Source organism: Dermacentor variabilis, chromosome 1 (genome assembly GCF_050947875.1).
Source record: "Dermacentor variabilis isolate Ectoservices chromosome 1, ASM5094787v1, whole genome shotgun sequence".
NCBI lineage: Eukaryota > Metazoa > Arthropoda > Arachnida > Ixodida > Ixodidae > Dermacentor > Dermacentor variabilis.
In genome coordinates, this window is record NC_134568.1 from 162,862,468 (window position 1) to 162,885,518 (window position 23,051).

Genomic DNA, 23,051 nt, shown 5'->3' on the forward strand with positions numbered 1-23,051 from the left:
TCAAGTAGGCGTGATTGGAATTTTTTCTTTACTGCAATTATAACACCACCGCCTCGTGTTTCCACCCTGTCTTTTCGAAACAAAATGAAGTTTTTAGAAAAATATAATTCATTGTAGGACACATCGCACGACAGTCATGTCTCTGTTCCCAGTATGATATCAACTGATCAGGACTCGACAAACGTACAAAGCATATCCTGTTTTCTGAAAAGACTTCTAAAATTTGCCGCAATAATAGACCGTTTTTTGTCTTCTGCATTGAGATGTCAATTGCCATTCGCGGCAGCCTCGTGTCTAGGGATGGCGACCACTGCATTGCTTGAAGGGTCGACTGAGAAAGCTCCATTGCCCATTATAAGCTTATCGAACTGCAATTTATATTTCTCGTTCTCCTGGCACTTCACGCGCTCGAAATCACTGAGCATTTTTCTGATTAGTTGCATTCACGGTGAAAAATCTTCCTCGATCTATATGTAAGTTCTCCATATGTAAGACAAAGGCTTTCGTGCATCCAAAAACTCGCAGAATGACATCCATCGTTGCGATGCATGTTTGTCCATGCCACGCTGAATTTTCTTTTGAGTTCTTCTGGCCAACCTTAAGTCATGTACAGACTTTGTATGCCTGTATCTTCTCTCTGCACGGCGACGAACTGCACGAAGCTTCTCCAGCTCAATGTCGCATTCATATCATGCACATGAACATACACAATCATGTTAGAGGCTAACACATGTGGGCATTGATGTTGCAGCAATACAAAATTGCTGGTACATCTCCAACAGAGAGACTCAGGAAGAGTAAAGCGCACGAAAAAGCAGAACCCCTTTATGGACACCATTGCCACTGCTTTCCCATGCCCACTGAAAAGGGACTTGAGCACGCCTGATGCTTATTAGTGTCCAAGTAGTGGTGCTAATTTCGCTGAGAACGGCAAGTATAGGTAGAGGCTCATCGTTGCCCACTGAAAGGGACTTGGGCACGCCTGATGGTTATTATTGTCCAAGGAGTGGTGTTAATTTCGCTGAGAATGGCAAGTATAAGTAGAGGCTCATCGTTACAGCGTTAATTACAGGGTCTTCCGTGAGGCTATCACAGTCAGTGACAGCACACGAGCCCATTAGCAAGTCAATATCATTGGCTGAGTGCTGCGCGGTTGATGCCTCGTTAGCAGTAACCACTGGTGAACTACGATGGACGCCAGATGATGATATATGGATGATGTCGTTGGAGAAGTAGTTTGACGTAGTAGTTCTGCGGAAACCCGCAAGGTGGAGAGAAGTAATTATAACGGGAAAATCAGACATCCACCCGTTCGTGGCAATTGCAACACAGGAAGCCCATACGGGTTCCTCGAAAGAAAAGCCTCAGAGTTGAAGAAAAATTCGTCCTGGTCCGGGACCAATTGCTTTGTAGCAATTGCTACGAACGGTTGGATGTCTGATTTTCCCTTTATTAATTGGAGAAGTAGTGCTCAGAAACCATGCCTACTGATATCTATATACAGGATCGCTTTCGAGAGGCGCACTCCCACAAGCAGCCGAGCATCAGGCCGGGGACCAAAAGGACATAGCCCGCGAATGCAGTCCTCCCCCCCGCTCCTAGGTGGGTTCGGGTACCCCTCCCATGTGTGCTTTGCACACACCAGGTGCAGCACTGAATGCCGGCCTACAGAGCCAGAACCAGTTGCCGGGTCTCTAGCCTGAGCTGCACAACCTGGGGCCATTTATCTTTGATCAGCGTCAGATTGAAGTCCTCCCAGCGAGCGTGACGGCCCACCCTACTACTGTCACCTCGTTGGTCATTTTTGAGAGGCGTGCGAACAGTATATTTTGAGACCGAATTTAATAGTGCCAGAAGCGAATCGAATTTCGCATACTTTTTGGATAGTTCTTGAATTTAGAACTGGTGTTCTCGCCATCTTATAGAAGAAAATTCTCAATCCAGTAATAATTAGGTTTGCAAGTTTTTGTCATTGCTTTTAAGAACCATTCCTTAATAAAAGCACAAAAGAGAGAGAGAAGGCAAATGAAACACAGGGAGGTTAGCCAGATGACATCTGCGGTTGGCTACCCTGTAGTGTGGAAGAGGGAAATGGATGTGATAGACGAGGCAAAAAAAAACACACACATATAATACAGAACTTTTCGGTGGGCGCTGTCACAGAGTCCGCGAAGTAGTTACATCGTTTTAAACAGTGTCAACGTCACACTAATACATTCTGTGCCACACAGAGCAAAATCACAACTCGTCACACTGTCCGGTGTCTTTTAAATAATGCAGCAGTGCCTTCATAGAGGCTCACGTTAATGATTGTGAGGTGAGTTTCCAAAACATAATTTACGTGAGTAGGCATGTGTCCAGTTGGCTTAGCGTGGCTGAGAGGGGTGCTTTTCGCGGGTTGAATCGAGGGCACTCGCAAAGAAGATGCGCGATTGTTTCGCTGCACCTGCAGAAGTCACAAATTGGTGCGCATTTCAAAATGCTACTCCAAGCGACAGACGTACTAGAAGGGTGGTGTCATGTCGCGGAAGGTCTCACAGAATACGCAGCTGTAAATTAGGGTCCAGGGTATGAAGGCGTGCACTTGTGAAGTCGGATGAATTCCGTTGATTTAATGTTAGGCTACGCGGAAGCATGGAAAGTTTCTTTCGTTGCGTCGGCTCTTGAAAGAGGAATAACAACAGAGTTGACGCCATCATGGGCAGATCACGCAGCTGCGTACGCGTGATCATTGTCATGTATGCCACAGCGATTAGGCAACCATTCGTCGGCAATCTCAATTTCTCGTCGACGTTGGTGCAGAGTCAGATATTTGAAAGGAGAATGCTCTTGCCTTGATACCCGAAGTAAAGGCACAGTTCTCCATATCTGAGATAAGCGCTGGCGTCGATACGACTCACAGAATCATTTCCATCTTTTAGACAAGTGCATCAGCGCGGTGTTCAATCTTCGTTTGCATCCACCTTGCCTCTATAAGATCGTGGATGGATTTAGTTTACCTGTAGCTTCTTTCAGCTCATCGGCGAATCGCGCGTAGTCGCTGCAGTTCAGCTTCAAGTTCTTCATATTACGGGATAGGCTGAAAATGCGCATAGCCTGTTGCATGGATTTTTTAAAATTTTGTTTTCCAGGCTTGAATGGTTCCTTTCCTGACATACTTCCTCAATGTGTGAACGACCCGACAATTCGTTAGAGAGTCGTAGATTAGTATTCACATAGTGATTTTATCTTCAGATATGTGGGAATATGGTCACTTCCATGTGATTCGATGTGTGGGAACCATTGAACGTTTCCTTCTAGATGCCGAGAGGCCAGGGTCAAATATAAGCAACTTGTGCATGTAAGCCCTCGTCAATATGTCAGACTAGCATCTTTGAGGTAATAGAGATCGTGCTGAGTGGCAGACGATCCTATAATCTCTTTCATCTGGAGTCCATCTGTAAACTCCCCCAATGAGCATGGTGAGCATTAAAATCTCCAGTGAGAATTGCAGGTCCCGGTGTCGCTGATAACGCGGCATGCAGTCGTTCGAAGTCGAAGCGACTTGAAGGAGAATGTAGACAGCGACAAAAGTGAACGTGAGCTCCGTCGTTTTTAAGATTACGCAAACGTACTCGTTGTGGTCGTGAGACCGAACTGGGTGCAATACGTACGTCAGTTTACATCTAATATATGCAGTGATCTTGCTTGTATGAGCAAAGGTACAGGACACGAATGCCTCATAGCTAGAAATGTTCTGGATGTTTGGTTTACAAATTGCGAGGACGGGAAAAGGGTTTCCAAGACAAAGGTTTTAAAATCTCAAATTCTGGATTTGAGGCCCCGGGCATTCCATTGGAATAGAGAAGCTTTCTTGACTTCCTGCGGAAGGATAGCGAGGAGTGGGTCATAATGTTATGCGAAGTTTTCTAGCACTGGAGTCAACATGTCCAGTACTTGCAGTGCGCTACGAGCAGCCGGAGTGTCCCACTTTGTCAGTATAGTATATATAATAGACTTATGACATTTATAATAGACTTTAGCATAGCAATCACTTGCCAATTGTTGTCCCGAATGTGGTCAACTGCAGCAACATTGGACTATAGTTCGTGATTCATGTGCTGTGGCCCAACTGTTTGGCATGTCTTCTGCAGCGCTGGCCATGCCTTACTTCATGAAGCAGCAATAGTATGGCCGCTTTTTTCGCTGACATTCGTGGTCTTATTGGGGACAGATGTTGTAGGAGACACCGTTGCGGGACGGGAAATCTCCCTTCAACTGGAAGAGGATTTCGTAGACTTTCGTTTGCGGGACCAATGTCGCCTTCTTGCAGCAAAATCATCTCTGTTGGATGATCCGTCTCTGGCCATCTTCCTTAGCATTTTCTGATGTTTCTATAGGTGTGGACAGTCTTTTGAGCATACAGCGTGCGAGCCTTGACCATTTTAGTACTTGAGCTCCTCTGCATGGCAAGTGTCAGTGTCGTGTTGTTGGGAGCATTGTTGGCACACCGTTGAATTTCGGCAAACAGCACTCACGTATGCAGTCCTTTCACATCTTCTGCACTGAAGTTGTTTGGGTACGAAAGGCCGTACCACATGCCGAAAGTAGCCGTCCTTTACCTGTGATGGTAGGCACTCACTTTTGAAGACGAGCCTTACACAGCTCGAGGTGCCAAGGCGCCGAACTTGCTTAAGTAAGGAAACGCCATCTGTCACAGGTTCCATTAAAATGGGCATGTCGCTGTCGCCAATCGATGTTTCAGTATCGTAAACAGCCGCGATGGTTACACTTTCCTTTGGAACGAGGTAGGGGAAAGTAACGTTCCCCGGGAGCTTTATTGCCATCAAAGCACACATTGCGCTTCAGATGTGGACATCAATAGCTAGGGCGTTTCTTCGTTTATTAATTCTCATATCCTTAATTTCTCCTGGGACAAGAGCCTCTGGAGAAGCAGAAATCGCGTGTCGATTGACGCGGTTGAGGCTCTGCGCAGGTGTGCCATGTACAGAGAATTTTTTGCGCCTATGGCCTTCGTTGTGGCATAACATTTGACTTACTTGACGAAGACCGTCCACTAATGTTTGTTTATTGGCCTTTCGGTGTACCACTCTCTCGAAGCCTCCTTAATATAAGGCGTCATCGCTTGAGCAGGAGCACGACACAGTGTCCTCGCTGTCAGCGTGACTTGGAGGGCAGTTTCTCTTCCTCGGACCGGTTCCTGCGTCGACGTCATGTCGCGTCGGCTTTCTGTCGACTCCACTTTCATTGCCGCAATTATGGGAGCGGTGTCTGCCAGTAAAACGCGAAAAAAAGAAGACGAAAGAACTACAGCGGGAAATAACAGTGGTCTGTACAAGAACAGCGTCGTCGACGTTCCAAAATAGCGTATTAGAACAGGTATCGAGTTTGATCTACTCACGGCTTTCCGGGATGTACGAAGGATCGTGTTTTCTCCAGTAAAGCTTGGCTCCCTGAGCGATGTAGCCTGCTCCACTACGTAATTTCTCGTTTTATGTGTACTATGTCGGCTGGGATAAAATTTAATTTCCTTTTGCTTCAATTTTATATTTCATTGAGCCCAATGGACATTTTTAAATTTCCTGAAACTCTTCGCAAACATTCGTATTTACGAATAGTGACTACTCGATTCGAAGATTGATTCGAATACGAGATTATTGAATTTGTTATTCGATTGTTTAGAATATCAGCACATCCCTATTATGTTATGAGCCGACCCCACGTATTTAGAGCAGCCGGGGGCTCTGTCACCTCTGTCGGGCTCCGTAGACTCCTCGAGCTTTGTCCACCTTTGTATGCCAGGTATCAGGCTGAGGAGCCTTCTGTCCTGACTTTTTCAAAGCAGCTAGGTCGCCCGTCGGCCCGGTCACAAGAGGGCCTACCGCATCTGTGACAGGATCTTTAAGTGCTCTTTCATCAGGAGTTCTTGAATATCATCTTATGGTACCATACCCAAATTCTAAAGCTTGGTTACGCTCCCTCGCCCTCTTATCCACTACGACCAGTGTTGCCCATGGCACCTACGTGGAGGGGGCTGAGGTTAGACACAGCTAACGATTCCTTGATCGTTGATCACCGGCTGAGATTACACGAGAGTACCACCTCTCGCAGCGAATTCCCGTGTGGCCTGTATGAATCAACCACAGCACACCAGTGTTAGCATTCCCACTTACATGCAACCAGTGTAAACTTTGCTAGCGCAGCCTCCATTTAGATATATTACAGGGGCTAGCAATTTCCCCCATCTGTTGTTGTCGGGCTAGGCTGTCAACAGTCTCCAGACGTCCGTCGCTTCTCAGCCTACGCATGTCGCCTGTCAAGGCCAGTGTTCGTTGAAGAAGCCAATAAAACGCTCTGGTCGTTTATAGGAGGTGACTTTTTGTTTGCTTTCAAAGCGAATAGCATTGCCTCACTTGATAGGTTTTTCATATCTAATTGGCTGAGAAGAGAAGAGTAGCACGCAGGAATGGAGAGGGTTTTCGAGGGGCCATGCTTGCGCAGCGAAAGTAGATAACCTGAGCGCCTGCGATTGGCCCATTTCTTCTTGCCTAGCTTTCGGGGTCTGGTAGAACATCATGGTGGAGTGCAACGGAAGGGTAAGAATGCAACTAAAACGTGTCCTAAGTTAAGAACAGTTGGCAGCACGTTGTCATGTACGTGTTGAAAGGGCTCGACAACCTTGTACTGGCACGCAAAAATGTTTATTATACGCCAATAAATACATTCTCCCCGGCAGCTCCGAGTAGCAAATCCACACAGATCGGCGGGCCACCATCTTTTACTCATTTCGAAACGATGCAGTCTGCGGCTGTTCTGAAAAAGAAAAGTCAGTTTTGTTCGACATTTTCATGCATCTTTAAGGTGTACATGTCACATGGACGCAGTGATATTTAGCGGTTTTGTGACGTACGTGACAAACCCGGCGAAGTGTGCGCAGCCCTAAAGCTTTTGGCCAATTGCCGATTGCTGATGATGAAAAAGGCGTAGAATAGTAAACAGTTATTATTTTTGTTAGATATAATTACGCACAATCACTGCGTGCACGTCATATCAGGTGAGGAGCTTTCGGTGTTTTCCTGACGTCGCGTGTCATACAAGTGAAGTGGAGGTGGCCGGAAAAAAGTTTGACCAATAGTGGAGGGCTGACTGCGGGAATGGAATAGAAATGTTTGGAATAGCTTTACTTTATAGCGCCCCAGAATTCATCGTTCTCAGCTCAGCCTCGTTGTGTTGGAGATTCCCCTATGGCTCGGCTACAAAAAAAACGTACTAACTTCCTGTATTGACATATTCCAGAGTAAATTTACTGTGCCGAGTATGTATGTAGATAATTATGCTGTATGATTAACGCCCTGTTAATCCGCCTCCTCATTTTCTGTTACCCTATTTATTTCTGTATCTCACATCGTTTCGTCTATCACATTTGTCTTATCTGTACATTTTGTCCTGTGCATTACTATCTAAATGCACTAGTACGAAGGCTCCGTAGCTGTTATTTGGCAATACAATGAGCATTTCTTCTTCTTCTTCTTCTTCTTCTTCTTCTTCTTCTTCTTCTTATTATTATTATTATTATTATTATTATTATTATTATTATTATTATTATTATTATTATTATTATTATTATTATTATTAGTGGGGCTTGCGCTCTTTTTGTTGTGCTTGCAGACTATCCAGGGAACTCAGATCTCCTACGCCGTTTCGCAAGTTATACAAAACGGTATGTGTTCATGAATTCGAATACGCGTCGGTGCTGTGTAATGGAATTTCTAGATCCAACAGTGACATTATAGATCGGGCCCAGAAAATGTTTCTACGCACGAGTCGCCCCACAGGCCTGCGCGAGGAGCCGTCGACCGCGTAGCTATCGGGTGGCGCGGTGCTCAGGTTCCGGACAATAGAGATCCCCCTGTCTCGTACAACGAACTCACAAATTACTTTTATCTGGGGAGGCGGAAGTATACGCCACCGCACAGTAAATTGAACAGGCCTCAGGCGTTGACACTGAGACTCTTGAAAGTCGGGGCATACCCTAGCCCCGCCCTCCCGAAATTCAAACGTCAAACACTTGCACGTTTTGCTCAGACTTTGTCCACTTACATCACGTGCTCTGGCGGTGCCCCGCGTTACGGGGCGACGAACATCTTACGTCGTCCAAGTGGGAGGCTGCCCTACGTAGTCCCGATTTTGAATCCCAACTATGGGCAGTCCAACGGGCCTGCGACGTGGTGGAGAGGCTTTCTGTCCTCACGTGGGAGCAGCCCGCTACGTGCTAGTGCACGTCCCGACGGACCTTATTAGAGTTTTTGCATCCATCCATATATCATGACCGCTTTGCTAACACGGACGCTGGGCATCGTTCTAGCACTGTTAGATTATTCATATTGCCCTTACTTTGCTGCCGGCGTAATCACGCTGACCTTCTGTTTATTTTCCAACTACTTCATGGTATTCTCACCTGCCCCGAACTCCTCAGTTGGATCACGTTCCGTATTCCACGCGTAATCACCAGGGAACATAAATATTTACATGTTTTCGCCTGTCATCACCAACACTCAACCATCCACAAAATAAAGAGTCTTTATAAGGCTTAGTTTCATGATGTGAATAGTTTTTGTAACTCGTTATCATTGTTCCTTTCCGAGCTTTGGGTTCTTGTGTCACAGTTTCACATACTGTTCAACTGCCCTTCCCCTCCTTTTTCTTTTATATTCACCTTCCGTTTTGTTATCTGCACAGTCTTGTGCTTCATAATGAGAAAGTGGTTTTGGCACGTTAAACGCCACAATTTAATTTCTTTTATGTACAGCCTTCTCTTCAAATTTGTTCTTTTTAGTCATTGAATACTTTTTCATTGATATTCCCCTGCAGTTTTTTTTTTGTAATGTATGTGTGCACCAGCACTCATTTACTAGGGTTGTTCCTGGGCGCCGTAAATGATTGATTGATTAATATCATTATTAATTATTTTTGTAGTTTAACACTGCACGCAGGTAACTAAGAGGCCGTCAAGCTTCGATTGCGACAGCACGCATTTCATTGCGCCATAGAAGATTACCACAAGTATAATCGACCTTCCATGTATGCGACGGGATCGAAGAACACCAGCGGCAGAAAACATACAAAAAATCCAAAGATACCTAAGCATTTCTTATGAGTCGTGAATGCGAAAGCATGAATGTACAACTGAACGCCGCTGAGCGGTCCTTCCAGTTACGAACTCCTCGTGGGCAAGCGAGAGCATTGAGACGCTTGGCCAGCACCTCCTAGATAGCACAAGGCCGGTGAACTTCGATTCGTGACGTCAGCCTACCTAGCCCGACTGCCGTAGAATCTAATGCGGACGTTCCCGAGTTAGCTGCGATGATTTTGACGTCACCGCTTTCGTCATGCCGCGCTTGGCAATGGAAATGTAGGTCCAAAAGCCCTTCTGCACTTCGTGAAGGACACTGGATTGTATGAAAGCTTGTGACAGTGGAAATTCATCTGCGACTGACTCTGAATGACTGACCATTATTTTTCTTTTCTCTCTTTAACAATTCTTCCCCTTTCCTCTCCCTAAGTGGGGGCACGTCCTTGGTTAACCTCCCTACCTTTCCCTCTTGGTTTCTGTATCACGCTTGGTTGTAGCATGTCATAATGCAGGGTGCACAGGCTTGCTATCTAGGAGGCGCTGGTTTAGCACAGTGGGTAAGACAGTCGGCTTCTGAGCGTGCGGTCGTAGCTTCGAAACTTACGACCGCCAACGTTCTTCCTTTCGAATTTGTTCTTCTGTATTTTCATTTTCCCCCTTTTCCGTGTTGGTCTAGACCTTCTTTGACCATTTCCTCTCTCGGGCTCCGGAAATAAATGGATCGCCGTCGCTACTGATTATGCTACGCGGTACGCAATCACCAGAGCCCTCCCGACAAGTTGTGCTACTGACGTTGCTGACTTTCTTCTCTATGACATCATATTAGAGCATGGGGCTCCGCTCCAATTACTCACTGACCGTGGCCGCAGCTTTCAGTAGTCGTCGAGGACATCCGCCACTCCTGTTCGAAAAAGCACAAGTTCAGCACGTCCTACCACCCACAGACCAATGGCCTCACGGAGCGCCTCAACCGCACCACCTCCGACATGCTTTCGAAGTATACTGCGACCGACCACCACGACTGGGATCTTCACTTACCATATGTGACGTTCGCGTATAATTCATCGTGTCACGACACCGCCGGCTAATCACCATTCTATCTCCTATATGGCCGAAAACCCGCGTTGCCCTTGGAGACTTTGCTGCCCTCGGACACACGCCCAACCACTGAATACACACGCGACGCGATCGCACACACCGACCACGCATGCCAGCTCGCCCGCACCCGTCTCTAGGCCTGACAGGAGCATCAGAGACGCCGCTATGACTGCCACCATTGCGGCGTCCACTTTTCTCCGGGTTCTCCGGTGCTTCTCTGGTCACCCATTCGACGTGTGGGCCTTTCCGGAAAGCTGATGTCGCGCTACACTGGCCCATACCATGTGGCGCGACAAGTGACCGATGTCAAGTATGAAATCATCCCCGCCGACCTCTCAGCGTCATCGTCAGCTGCAAGTGACATCGTTCACGTGGCGAGGCTAAAGCCATACCACACACCTTTCGCCACGGATGTGTAGATTACGCACCGGGATGGTGCTTCTACTGCCGGGGGGGATGATACGGAATAGCCGCCACAGTGTGGCTACAGTGAGCAAGACAGGCACGTACCCAGGGGGGGGGGGCCGGGGGGGCCCGGGCCCCCCCCCCCCCCCCCGAAATCATGTGGCATACCCCCCCCTCCCCACTTACGCCACCACTCCTCACACATTCCTAAAGCGCCGCCAGACTTGGCAGCTGTTCATCGGTCAGCATTATGCTGCCTTGTTCACTCCTTTTAGATGGCGGTAGTTATCGGCCTCTCTTGTAATGTGAAGGACAGTTTTCTCATAGATTCCGCACTCGCGCAATTAACTCGAGATGCGTTCAGTTGTCACCATCTATTCAACCGTCACGCCCATAGCTGTTGCTTTTGTTAGTTCAACCTTCTTTGTTTAGGCTGATCCTGGGATCAGGAGGGGGATGCGGCTGTTACTCAGCTGGTCTGTACTCTCATGGAACGAGTTGCGGCCAGAGAAAACGCCAATTGCGTTTAACTTTTCCCTTTGCTTCATTATTTCCTTGAGTTACGGCTCGCCACGACGCTGGCAGATGCCCGGAACCATCTACACGTGATATGGGTTAGATAAGGTCGGAAATAAAATAATGTGAAAGAGAGTCCATCATGAAACCCTGCAATAACCCTTAACCCATAAGCAAGATGACTGTCGCCCGTTACCTCGTCTGTTTTTCCCTAATTGTATAGCACTTTTCGTGCAAAATTGGCAACTGGAAACAAAAATCGCAAGGAGTTGAGACATTAATCGATCTACTAAGGGAGAGAGCCAAGGCAACAACCAAACTGCAAGCAAAAGTGAATAATAAAAAAGTTAACCGTTGTTTATGAGAATATTTATGGATCCACATCTTTTTATTTAAAAAGGAAGTAGAGAAAACGCCGCCGGAAGTGGAGAACAATTACTTGTTCTGAATGTTGCTTCTACAGTTATCGGCCGAACCGCCTCACCTAGCCACTTCTCTGCTGTGCATATGTGGGTGTTTTTCTAACCTTTCGCGGTGAGCGCAGTACGTCTAGAATCGCAGAGTCCTGCGCTCTGTTGTATGGGACTGGCGGCCGCACAGCATTACGCAATTCGCGGAACTGTCAAAACTGATCAACAAGGCGAAAATAACTGATATTCGAAACTATAACATGAGAAAGACTGAAGAAGCCGTAGAAAATGAACGCAGCCTGAAATCAGTAAAAAAGAAACCTGGCATAGGACAAACCATGATGTATGCACTAAAAGATAAGAAGGATAATATCATCAGCAATCTCGAAGATATAGTAAAAGCAGCGGAAAAATTTTAAGCTGGCCTGTATACAGTACCCAGAGGAGTCATGATACCTCACTTAGAAACAGTAATGAACAGGATACAGAAACTCTTCTATAACTAGCGATGAGGTCAGAAGGGCCCTGCAAGACATGAAACCATGAAGATCGGGAGGAGAAGGTGGAATAACAGTCGACTTAATCAAAGATGGAGGAGACATAATGCTTGGTTGAAAACTGGCGGCTCTTTATACGAAGTGTCTATCGACTGCAAGGGTCCCAGAAAACTGGAAGAATGCAGACATTATACTAATCCACAAAAAAGGAGACGTTAAAGAATTGAAAAATAATAGCTCTATTAGCTTGCTCCCAGTATTATATAAAATATTTACCAAAATAATCTCCAATAGAATAAGGGCAACACTGGATTTTGTCAACCAAGGGAACAGGCTGGCTTCAGGAAGAGATACATTACAATGGATCACATCCATGTCATCAATCAGGTTATCGCGAAATCTGCAGAGTAAATAAGCCTCTCTACGTGGCTTATATAGATTACGCAAATGCATTTGATTCAGTAGAGATACCAGCAGTCATAGAGGCACTACGTAATCAAGGAGTACAGAACGCTTACGTAAAAAGCTTGGAAAATATTGCTACATGCATGTGGTATTTGTTTGTTTGAACGAGGCGCGTGGGTGCCATCACTCCAGAAAAGAGGAGGAAGAACGAGCTGGGCTCGCGCTGTGAATCTAACCGGTCAGCGCTGCAACCGTTGTTGTAAATATAATCTGTAAATAGCTTCTCTTCTTACTGACTCGTCCTTCGCGTAAGAATATCTACAGAGGTTCTACAGCTACCTTAATTCCACACAAGAAAAGCAGGGAGATACCTATAGAGAAAGGGGTCAGACAGGGAGACAATTTCTCCAAAGCTATTCACTGCGTGCTTAGAAGAATTCAAACTATTAAACTGGGAAGGCCTAGGAGTAAAGGTTGACGGCAAATATCAGAGCAACCTTCGGTTTGCCGATGATATTGTTCTATTCAACAACAATGCAGACGAGTTACAACAAATGATTGGAGACCTTAACAGAGAGAGTCTAAGAGTGGGGTAGAATATTAATACGCAGAAGATGAAGATAATCATAAATAGCCGGGCAAAGGAACAAGACATCAGGATCGCCAGTCGGCCACTAAAGACTGTGAAGGGCAACACTGGATTTTGTCAACCAAGGGAACAGGCTGGCTTCAGGAAGAGATATTTTACAATGGATCACATTCCTGTCATCAATCAGGTTATCGCGAAATCTGCAGAGTACTACTGCAATGTGTACGTGTGCCTAGGTCAATTAATCACAGGGATCCCTGATCATGAGAAGGAAATTCACAGAAGAATAAAAATAGGTTGGATCGCATACGGCAGAAATTGTCAGCTCCTGACTGGAAGCTAACCATTATTACTGAAAGGTAAGGTGTGCAATCAGTGCATTTTGCCAGTGCTGACATATGGGGCAGAGTCTTGAGAGCCAGTTAAGGACCGCGCAAAGAGCGATCGAACGAAGATTGCTAGGCATAACGTTAAGAGAAAGAAAGAGAGCGGTTTGGATCAGAAAGCGAACGGGTATAGACGATATTCTAATTGACATCAAGAGGAAAAAAAATGTGCCTGGGCAGGTCATGTAATGCGCCGGTTAGATAACCGTTGGACCATTAGGGTTACAGAATGGGTACCAAGAGAAGGAAAACGCAATCGAGGACGACAAAACACTAGGTGGAGCGATGAAATGAGGAAATTCGCGGGTGCTTGTTGGAATGGGTTGGCGCAGGACAGGGGTAATTGGAGATCGCAGAGAGGCCTTCGTCCTGCAGTGCACATAAAACAGGCTGATGATGATGATGATGATGATGATGACGACGACGACGATGATGATGATGGAGTTGTTGGGGCCCCCCCCGAAAAAAATCCTGGGTACGTGCCTGGAGCAAGAAGAAGAAGACGTGTGCCCGCTTGATATAGCGTCGCCATTTTGGCCTCCGTTAGCTCCCCTGTAAATAAATTGTAAATAGCATTGGGCGTCTGCTACACGTAACAATATTCATTTCTTTATAGCGCCGGCGAGGGCTTGCGCGGATAACAAAGGCTTTCGAGAGCGAGGGTGACATCGCGTCGCGGCGATGCCATCTCCACTCAGGCAACACTTGGCGCTCCAGCGTGGCAGGAAGTGTCCCCTTTCTACCTGTCTGCTCCGTCAAGGGGCGCACGGGACGGGCATTACAGCCAACGGGAATTTAGGTGCGGTTTCGCTGATACAAACACGGGCTTTTTCGTTCGATTGAAAATTGGATGCTTTCGCGTCGAAATAATTCTCAGCCTAGTGCATATACCTCGTCCAATTTCGACGCCGTTACATTTGCCACGTGCCCACCCTTACAACAATGGGCGAGTGTACAATGGCGAGAGGGGAGGGAACACTTCGGAGACGCAAAATCTGCCCGTTCGCCGATAAAATTTTTAGGACCCTTCAGAATCGGCTCTAGCAAGATTTGGCAAGTGGCTTATACATGCTGCAAAGCGCCGCACCGAAAGGAATCCTGTTACCACGACTGCCCCCCCTGCCCCCTCCCCCCACTGCACTTTCTTCAATACTTTATGATCAGAGAGCAAAGAACGTGCAAACTGTGGGAGCGTAGCCAAAAAAGAAAAAAAGAAAGCTAATGCCAAGATGCGTCGAGGTTTTGTGGAGGACGAGCTTCCCTTGACACGAGTTCCGAAGTGCTTACGTACTTCGCAATAGACGAAATGTGCATGTCCATTCGAACGCATCATTTTCCAGTTTTTTTTTCTGGTCGACGCTCAACCACCTACAAAGTATGCGCTCGTTGGAGCGTGATGGCCCGAGTGGGTTGCATACGCGCCTTGCTGCTCTGACTTTTCCGAGAAGTCTCCGATTCCGATTCGCGAGCCACGTTGTGCTTTTTTTTCAGACACGCGTCGTCGGCTTTTTCTAATGCACGTTGACTGGCTCGTTAGACTAACAGGCTCGTAGCCGTCTCGAGTGCACGCTCCCTTGACCGACATGGACTCCTGGCCTTTCGCAAAACCTTAAAGGAGACTACGTTGGAACAAATTTGCCGCAGCCGTGCCAGAGCACTGCAGTTTTTATGTATAGCCACCACGCAGAACGACTAGACTATAGTTGAGTGTTTCGAAAGCGGAACCAGTTGGTTTAATGGAAAATTAGTTATCCTGTAACAGCTCTCTCTCTCAGCTGCACACCATAGAGACAATTAGCATTCATCTAAAAAATTTCAGAAATTGATCTTCACGTAAATAGGCCGCTGAATCTGTTCGCCAAAGTGACCAACGCTCGCGAAAGAAGGATCACAAAGCCATTCAAGAACGACATAGCGGGGCACACGCGCCACGACCACCTCTGCCTGTGCGTGCTCCGTGCTCCACCGGCTGATACAGACACGGAATGGCCTTTGCTGCACTCTAGGCCCACGGCCATGCCAGCGGGCCCTGTAATCCTCTGCGCCATGAAGCCAAGAATGATAGGGCCCAATGAAACCGGTGACGCAACGGGCAAGCAAGGAGATGGACACAATGAGAAGGAAAGCGTTCAGAAAAGGCTGAATCACCCGGTAGAGCCAATGCGCGTGATTCTCGGTGGTCTCCAGAATCCTGCCGCTAATAGTGCCCTGCAGGTGCTCGCCGTGCTGGAGCCGCTTATCGCAGCTCTTCACATGCTGTAAAGCTCTTGTTTAGCGCTTGTGCTGCTCACGCAGGGGAAGCCCACACACCAGCTTCGTCTTAGCGCATTTATCCTTAGGTTCAATTTAAATAGTGACCACAGACTAGGTACCGAACCCGATAGTGGCTTCATGGATGATATTTCTGACTATTTATCATAGGAATGTCGAACTTGCATTCACCGCTGCGCAACCCTCTTTCTATGTCATCATCATCATCCCTCATCACACATTTATATCACGATTCCCCGTCCCCGTGCGCAGAACAGGCCAGAGCGCGTTAGCTCAGGCTGACCTCTCTGCCTTCTTTCAAATAAATTATATATATATATATATATATATATATATATATATATATATATATATATATATATATATATATATATAACTATCTAAAAAAAGGGGGGGAGCTTTCACGCACTCTGTAATACTTTACTAATAGATGATTGCGGCCGGCTTTCATCGTGTGTCTGGGCGCTCTGCCTCTATTTTGTCCGTATCCTTCTACTTTCCCCTACGCCCCTGTGTAAGGATAGCAAATCCGATTTTGTTCTCTCGTTATTTGTCCTACCTTTCTGCATTTCATCTTTTTGTCGCTCTACTACTGGGTGCAATGGTGGAAACAACCAAGCTTCTTTCTTTTTTTTCGAGTAACGCAAGCGGTCTTTTTTCCCAGGCCGTTTATAGTCGGTCATCAGGATATGTACGGGATGTTCAGGGGCAAGAAATTTATGTAAAGATCTCCGTGCATCTTCCTCACCTGTAACATCAGGACATACATGATGTAAAGTTTTTCACCACACCAAACACACCACCATGAGGTGGTGATAATGGTGATCAGGCGTAATTGTCATCAGGCGTAATGGTTCATGGGTTGAAAAATTGACCGTCCAGCGTTATGGCACCAAAATTCAAGCGCATGCGTCAGTATTTCTGTATCCATAAAAAAAGCGCTCAATTATCTTTGTGTGCGTTGAATGGGACACCCTTCTAAATAATTAGTTTGGCTACGAAAGTGTCGGCCTGTAGTTTTCCTGGTTTTGTTTATTGCCGTGGGATCGAATCCCGTTCCCGGCGACTGCAACTCGATGGGTGCGAAATGCCAAAACACCCGTGTACTTAGATTTAGGGGCACGTTAAAGAACCCCAGGTGGTCTCAATTTCTCGAGTCCCCCACTACGCCGTGCCTCATAATCAGATCGTGGTTTTGGCATGTAAAACCGCAAAGTTTAATGATTTTCTTTGCCGAAGAATGTACACGTGTCTTATGACGTTTCAGGGATTAAGTACGCCAGCGAGAACTGGAAATAAATCTCTTGTTGAAAGTTAGCGCCGTGTGTTTGCATAATTTGCCTTTCCTTGTCCGTCTCATTCTGCGCGTGCTACAAGAAAATAGAAGGTTCTATATATACGAGCCGATGTAGCTACCCTCGTCGATTAGAGCGTTAAAATAAAAGAAAATTCATTCAGTGAACCTGCGTGTGTGTCTTAATGGTTTTCGGACTTGCCACAACCGTTTAACGTGTCATTAACCATGCAGAACCGGGGGCGATGTCTAGGTGACCGAAAAACAACAACGAATGAGAAAAACAAGTAAAGAGAAAACAAGTAACGGGAAGTAACAACACATTCGAATGAGAATGTCAAAGTAATTTAGTGAATGTCTCGTGAGCGCGCAGGCTTTCGCCGTTATCCTTGTTAGCAGATGGTAAAGTCACTGTAAACTTTCTGTTTTACCATACACTCTAAAAAGAGTTACACCATTTGGGGTGTATATTTGCCAGACAACAATAATCGTCATCCGTCTTGCCCGAGTTTCCTTTCTCTAACGCTGCGAACTCGGTACTTCCAAGTCACGAACGGCTTGCGCGTTATTAGCACGACAGAGCATTCTAGAAAGGAAAATAATGACTGCAGCGTTTTCAAGAAAGGAAACGCAAGCAAGATAGATGACGATTATTGATTTGTGGCAAATATACACCCCAAAGGGCGCAACTGTTTTTAGAGTGTACTTGCACCGCAGTATGCCTGGCAGGACACAAGTAAATAATAAGAAAAGAATGGCGCTACAACTTAACGAAGATAGCATAGCACACAATTTCCGAGGGTTTGCTAGTGCAAACATTCATTCACGAATCTTTTTCGTCCCGAAGACTCGTCTGCATGATGCATCAAAATTTCTTAATTTACTTTAAGGTGATATTCGCAGCTTTCCTTCCTGTTGGTATTGCGATAACAATTCTGTAGACACTCCAGGTGAAAATTAAAGTGCAATAAAACCGCAGCTGCGCGCTGCATGCTGTTAGTGTGAGGGGAAGCTTGCGAGGTTGAGCCGCGAAGGATGGCGGCTTGAGGCGGCCGTGTCTTCTCGCCCGCGCAAGAAAGGAAAGTGGGGAGGGTCAACACCACTTAACTAACAAGGACTTAGCGCTCGGCCACTGAAATCACGTAGCTGGGGCCAGTGGGTGCTGAGTAGTAGGGGTTAAATGAGGTGATCGCGAATTTACTAGCATGCCTAGAACTGGAGCGCGTCTTTATTCCGATAGCAACTATATGCGCTCTCAAGGCGTATTTCTGCCGTCGCCATCGTCGCCGTGCTCAGTATAATGTCCAAGGGTGGTAAGCTCGTCGCCGCTCGCCGTAAGCTGTATGCACGAGTGAACGCGTGCGAGGTTGAGCCGATGATGGCGGCTGAATCTCGAGCGCCTCCATGTCGAGCGCTAAGGGAAGGAAGCGGGCAGGAAGCACGCCTCTCCGTGTCGCGCGCAAGGCACCGGGGCGAGAGGATGGAGGAGAGGAGGGGCGTTATACTCCGGCAGCTGGTGCGTATGGTGTGGCCGCGCGGGCCCTATCTTGAAAGCGATCTGCGGTGAGGACAGACTCTATAGGGGCGACGAGGGCTGATAGCTTCATGTGTGCTGTGTTCTCGCCGTTTTATTGGCGCTGAAGCAAGACGCAGCATGCAAGTTAATTCACTGGCTGCTGCTGTCGCGCTTTCTCACTCCGGTGTTTTGACAGCGAATATGCGCCGTCATCTAGTGAGATGTGGTCATGTTTGCTCGTGCGCGCGTGACGCTATGCTTCTTAATTTAGTAAGCGAATGTCCCCAAGGTTATACGGCCAATAGAACTGTTATCCCTACTTTGTATGGCTGTCTAATAATTTGTTATCGTGATCGTTGCTTCACCTCCCGGGTGAAACTATTACTTTTGCGTTGTTATTGGACATATAACTGAAATTTTTGCACGCAGAGGACATTTAGGGCATATTTCTTTTGGCAGTATTTATTTACGCATAACTTATTTACACGCCACTTTATTGAATAGCAAGAAAACAAAAAAAACGAAAGTAATTGAGAACGTCGAATTGAACAACGAATTATATTCCGAAATGCATGATCACAGGGTACACCGCATATTTATTAACCACGGAGCGGCCTTGTTCTAGAGAGTTTCCTTTCTTTCTTTACTCTGATTTGTTGTCGGCGTCAAAGACTGTCATTCGTGCGACAAGAAAAACTTGTTCAACAAAATTTTCGCGCTGCACCATATTGCGTGCGTTATCACGGCTTGGCTTGTGTGCCAGTATTCACATGCGTCGAAATCACAGAACTCTTCGGCGGCAAGCTTTTCTCTACTTAGGTCCGTCACAAGTTGCCGCGGATTTTCAACCTTCAAAATAATTGTCAGTTTCGCCTGAAAGGTGCATCATCGATTGCTATAGCAAATAAATGGGCAGCTACACGAAGTAAGGATAATAGTTTTACGGATATAAACTTGTAAACAGAGGCATACGAATTAAATTAAGAAGCGTGAGGTCACGCTAGCTCCCGAAAACATGAACATATCTCACTCGATAACAGCGGAAACTCGCTGAAGAAACGCCGGGAGTGAGCAAGCACGGCAGCAGCAGCGAGATAATTGACCTTCGTGTTGCGTCTCGCATCAATGCGAAATAAGCCGCGAAAACACAGCGCGCGACCGGACTCTGTCTCCGTCGCAGATGGCTTTCAAGATAGAGCGGATGCGCACCGCCGCCCGGGCCGCCTGGAGTAGAACGCGCGCCCCCTCCCTCCCGTTCCCCCGGAGCCTTGCGCGCGACGGAAGACGGCGCGCTTCGACCCGGCTTTCTTCTCTTGCGTGCGCAAAACTTGGAGGACGCTTAAGCTTCCCCTTCAAGAGTGGAACACGACAGCGTTCCCGTCGACCCGCCAAGGGGTGTAAGACAATGCGCTACGGCGCAGCGATTACTTACGAGGCGCCCCGCATCGGATTTTGCACCCACCAATCACGCAGTGAGCGTAGAGCAACGCAGCATTCGGCGCGGCAACGAAACGTGCGCCTGAGCAAGCGGAACGAACCATAGAACTCGGTGTCACGGAGGGGGAAACGATCTATGCCCGCCAAACGTCGTGATCGGCATGAGCAGAAAGATAGATAGTGATCTAAAGAAAGGAAGGACGCTTGATTCTGCAACGCGTGAGGGAGCACGGCGAAGTGTCGTCAGGGGAGAGGGAGTCCGGACCGCGACGCGCCTCGCACCGCTTCCCGCAGAGCCCCAATGCGCGCGTGGCGCGCCGCCTGTCTGTGTAGCGCCGTACAAGGAGAGGAGGGGGTCTTCTTTGTTTGCTGCAAGATGGCTCTGCATGTGCGGAAAGCGCAGAAGAAATGTAGCGGAAAGGTACTTCGCTACGCGTTTAACTGCGACATCTGTAATTTACATGCTCATAATTACCAATATACACAGCAGTATAGCTTTCTACGGCACGTTTGTAAGGCAACACCGCATTCACTACATGCGTTTTTGTCCCACTTTGAATGATCGAACTCATGGCTGAGTGGTACCGTCTCCGCCTCACACTCCGGAGAACGTGGTTCGATTCCCACGCAGCCCATCTTGCAAGTTGTTTTTATTTAGAAATTGCCTCACGGGATTTTTCGCTCACGGCCAACGCCGCCGACGCCGACACCGACGACACCGGCTTTTCCGCGACACAAGCTCCTTAACGCTGTCGCGTTAAAATTGAGCCGCGATCGCCTGCTCGTCCTCGCACGCTTTCAATCGCACTTACAGCATACGGCCTGCGGTGACGATTTTTTCGCCTTTGGACTTTATACAGAACCTCACGAAGATGACGCCAGCCGAAATGGCAGACGGCAGAAAACTCGCACATACAGCATGCGGCGCGCGGTGACCATGTTATCAAGCTTGGACTTCATACGGAACATGACGGCGACGGCAGAAATGCACCTGGAGTGCCCATATAAATGCTATCGACATACAATTCAATTTACTACGTTACAAAATGCTACAAACAGGATAGGAAAATGTTTTGCCTTGCTTTGGTTAGATCGAGAAGAATTAGGGGAAAGCTTTGTAAGTGCATGACCTCAATAGTAATGACACATGGCACATGCCTGTTTTCTTGATCATAACAGATGACACTCTCCTGATGCTGAGCAATGATTTTACAGACAGGAGTGAATTTTTGATCTGTTACATTGAGAAAGGTTGGTCCACCAGCCTAAGTGTCAGTAAAATATATTTCCAAAAGCTCACTGTCCTTGTCTGTATTTTTGAGGCAAAAGCCTTATATGTCTCATCATTCATTCGACTTTTAAAGTCCTTCAGTCAAAACGCGTTGGCGACTAGAAAGGTACAAAAAGGCTACTAACCCTCGACGTTTGGTGGAAGTCGAACATACAATCATCGGTGTTAATGAAGGCGAAATTAACTCAGGCACAGCTAATTAAGACAGAGTAACCCTCGACCTTTCGTAGGAGTCGAACCAACGACCATTGGTGGGAGTCAAACCAACGATCTTTGGTTGGAGTCGAACCCTCGGCTTTGGTGGGAGTCGAACCCCGGACTCTCAGTACGAGTCGAACCCACCACCTTTGCTGGTAATGAAGGTGAAGTTAAGGGACAGGTGAATAATACCCATGTCACACGGGCAACTCGGATCTCCTTCAAACTTCCTTCCCTTAAAGGACCGCAAGGGAGTTTCCCCACAAAGGAGTTAGCTCCGTGTCACACGGCCTATAAGCGAGCTTTTGAACGCTGCCGCTGGGGCCCCATTAGGTGCTGCTCACCTCGTACGCAGTCATGAAAGAAACACGTTATATCTTGCTAAAAAGTCTTGGGAAAGACGTGAATCACTCATTCCGCATGCGCGAGACATGCGATCGCGTTGACCAAAACAACGAAAATGGCGGCGTCAGAGCAAACGCAGCAGCCATCTCGAGAACGCCCGGTTCGAGAGTCCGATGTAGCTGCTCAACTCAAATATATTTGTCAGTGCTAAATTATATATTATATGGAATAAAAACAGTTACAATTGCGCGTAAAAGTGAAATTAATAAAAATGAGGGTGATTTCTTGACTCGAAATTCAAGCACGCTGGCAACAAGGGTACTCCCTTCAGTCTGCAAGGGAGATCTTCCGTCTCCTTTCGCTAGGAACTTCCTTAAACTTCCTTTGCTAAAGGACTGCCGTGTGACACGGCGCGCATCTCCCTCGAGATAAAGACGTCCTTGGTTGAAGGGAGTTAAAAGGACTTTAGCCGCGTCCGTGTGACAGGGGTATAAGATAGAGTTTACTAAGCCACTCAAAGCCACGACCTTTGGTGGGAGTGGAAACCATGACCGTAGGTGGGAATCGAACCCTCGGCCTTTGGTGTTATGAATTAAAAGCTAATTAAGGCACAATTAATTAAGATAAAGTTACTAAGGCACTGAGACCCACGACTTTGCGTGTGAGTGGAACCCTCGACCTTTGGAATTAAGAGGAATGACTAAGAGAATTACGATCGATGACTAAACGAAATAGACTAAGCGCATTAAGGGGGATGTGTTCGTCTTTAATGCATCGGCGCTTGGGGTTTCGCCTTCAAGTTGTCTTAGGGGTAACATAAGAGACCCGGTGAATATTTATTACTACGGCGCCAGTGTGACGGCCAGTACGGACAATAGCACTCCATATGAGCAGTCAACCCGCCGTCGTTGTCGTCTCAGTTTTCCAATGCGCGCCACTTCAGCATCGTTTTCATGGCCTGGCACATACCCCCGGCGACGATATAGGAGGTGGCATTGGCGCCAGGGTCCGAAGGCAGTGAGAGATGGTGCAAAGTTGATGCCAGTAGGAAAAGTACGGCCTAACACGAAGCATGCACACAACCTCGGGCACATGCTACCGTTGTTTGGAGCAGGAAGGACTGTCGGGAACAACTTCCTAATTGACATCACTGATGCTGCGCAGAACAGTGTATGTTCCGAAGTATCTCTGCAGGAACTTCTCAGATAGTCCCCGCCGATGACTAGGGGTCCAGACCCACACCTGGTCGCCGACATTGTA

The 23,051-nt window shown here is 47.2% G+C and overlaps 1 protein-coding gene across 1 annotated transcript in view; it reads left to right on the forward strand.

The window, feature by feature from the left end:
- LOC142587679 (synaptogenesis protein syg-2-like) overlaps window positions 1-23,051 on the forward strand; it is a 1,186,854-nt gene that overhangs the window by 882,921 nt on the left and 280,882 nt on the right. The window lies entirely within an intron of this gene.